Source organism: Mastomys coucha, unplaced genomic scaffold, assembly GCF_008632895.1.
Source record: "Mastomys coucha isolate ucsf_1 unplaced genomic scaffold, UCSF_Mcou_1 pScaffold4, whole genome shotgun sequence".
NCBI classification, from domain to species: Eukaryota; Metazoa; Chordata; class Mammalia; order Rodentia; family Muridae; genus Mastomys; species Mastomys coucha.
The window spans coordinates 20866047-20868371 of NW_022196910.1; positions in this window are offsets into that span (position 1 = coordinate 20866047).

The window sequence follows — 2325 nt, forward strand, 5'->3', positions numbered from 1 at the left end:
GCTTTGAAGAGGCTTCAGTATTTGGGGTGTCGCGGGGGTTAGTGTTTGGGAATGAACAGCCAAATGGACCGATGGAAAGGCTGCTCACTCTGGGGAAAAGTGTTCACTGAAGGACCCTTCCGGCCCCACTGAGCCTGAACAAGCAACGGTTTCTTTTAGAGCAGTGAAAGCCAAGTTTACATTAAAACAGCATGCAATATGGACTAGGGTTTAAAAATGTTGGTGAATTTCATTTAAAAGCGCATTTACAGGAGGTTCACAGACTGGTGGGTGGCCCTTCAGGAGTTGGCCTTCCCACTCCTTGTGGTTAGAGGACTTGCGAGGGATGCTGCGAAACATGGATTTGGACTCTCTCAGGAGTCTACTGCCTGTTTCTGTGTAGCGAAGAAGACTCTTTTTCCTTTGTAATTATAGTTTGAAAAAAGAATAACCAAATCTCCCAGGCTTAAGTGGAAGAATTCACTTCTTTTTAATTGTAGCTTTGAAAATACAGCAGTAAAATGTACCTGTTTTAAATGTCTAGTTCAGTTGTGTTAAGTGTGCTTGCTTTGTTAGGAAGCTAATCCCCACAGTGCATTCATCTTGTAAAACTGAAATTCTATAACCATTAACCAACCTCTGCCCCCACCTCTACCCTGCCCCCAAGCCTTTGTTAAGTCCCATTCTACTTCTCGCTTCTATAAATGTGATGAGATGTTCCATGTAAGTAGAGACATAAAATATTTTCCTCTCCTCAACTGGTTTGTTTCACTTAGCGTAATGTCCTTCAGGCTAAGACTGAATACTTGCCCAGAAAGTATGTGTAAGGGCACCCACTGCTGATGGGCATTTGAGTTGTCTCCAATTTATTTACTTTTTTTTTTTAATGTTTATGATGCTAAGGATCAAGCCCAAGGCTTTGTGCATATTGATCCCAAGCCCAAGAATTTATATTTTTAAATGGTTGAAAGCAAAAGTTTTAAAGAGTAACATTTTGTAACATGTGCATGTTACATAAAATTCTATTTCAGCATCCATAAAGTTTTATTGGGAGATAGACATGCTTATTCGTTTGTACAGTGTCTAACATTGTGTTTGTTCTACATTGGGATGGATTAACAGCCGTGACAGAGACCATGTGGTCTGTACAATCCGAAGTATTTACTTTGTGGTCCTTTACAGGAAACATCTGTCTACCACTAGTTTAGCAAAATGAAATTGTGCATCCTTTTTCGTTGTTGTTGTTTTGGGTGGGTGTTTTGAAATGCTTTATGTCTCATGTTTGCTTGGGGTAGGGCAGTTTTGAGATAGGGTTTCTCTGTGTAGCCCCTGGCTTTCCTGGGCTGTAAACCAGGCTGGCCTGGAACCCAGAGATCCACCTGCCTCTGCCATTTGAGTGCTGGGATTAAAGGTGTGCACTACCACACCCAGCTGCTTTTTGATTTTTGAGATAGGTTCTGGCTACACAGCCCAAGTTCACCTCAGATCTCTGATTCTTCTGCCTCCATGCTGGGATTATGAGTATACTCCACCATGCGGACAATGGCTTGCCTTTTAACTGTCTCCCTTGTTCCACAGAAAGCCTTTGCCTTGTCAGATGAAAACCTAAGCATCTTTAACAACCTTCACGACCAAGAATTTCATCTTCAGTGTAAACTAAAAACTATGCTTCATTTAATTCCTCTTCTTGGAGGTTCTGAATAGGTGAAAAATAACTAGCTCTCCCAACTATAGCCCCAAGACGTCCCTTCAAGAGTCTATTCAGAGTCTCTCAACAGACCTGAGCCTCCTGACTGGCCCCTGATTCTGGTTTCACATCTGAGCTGCATGCACAGGGCCTCATCCCTGGAAAGCTGATGTTAAACCCAGGAATCTCTATTTCTGCAGAGTTCCACCCAGAACACCTCTGATCTCGCAAACATTTGTAAATGTCTTGCCCATCCTTTACTCATCTCAACTCTAGCCTTCTCCAGGCAGCCTTCCAGCATCAACCATATGGAACACCTGGACCATGTCTGCTTACCCACACACTATTGTGTTTGGACCTGGTGGGGACAGATTGAACAATTTGTTTTTACAGATCAAGTTCTTTAATTGAAAGTTCGTCTCAGGCCAGGCGGTGGTGGTGCACGCCTTTAATCCCAGCACTCGGGAGGCAGAGGCAGGCGGATTTCTGAATTCGAGGCCAGCCTGGTCTACAGAGTGAGCTCCAGGACAGCCAGGGCTATACAGAGAAACCCTGTCTTGGAAAAAAATTAATAAATAAAAGAAGGTTCATTTCTGCCCTGTGGGTTTGATTCTTAAAGAGGGAAATGTGACTTTTTTTTTTTTTTTTTTTTTTTTTTT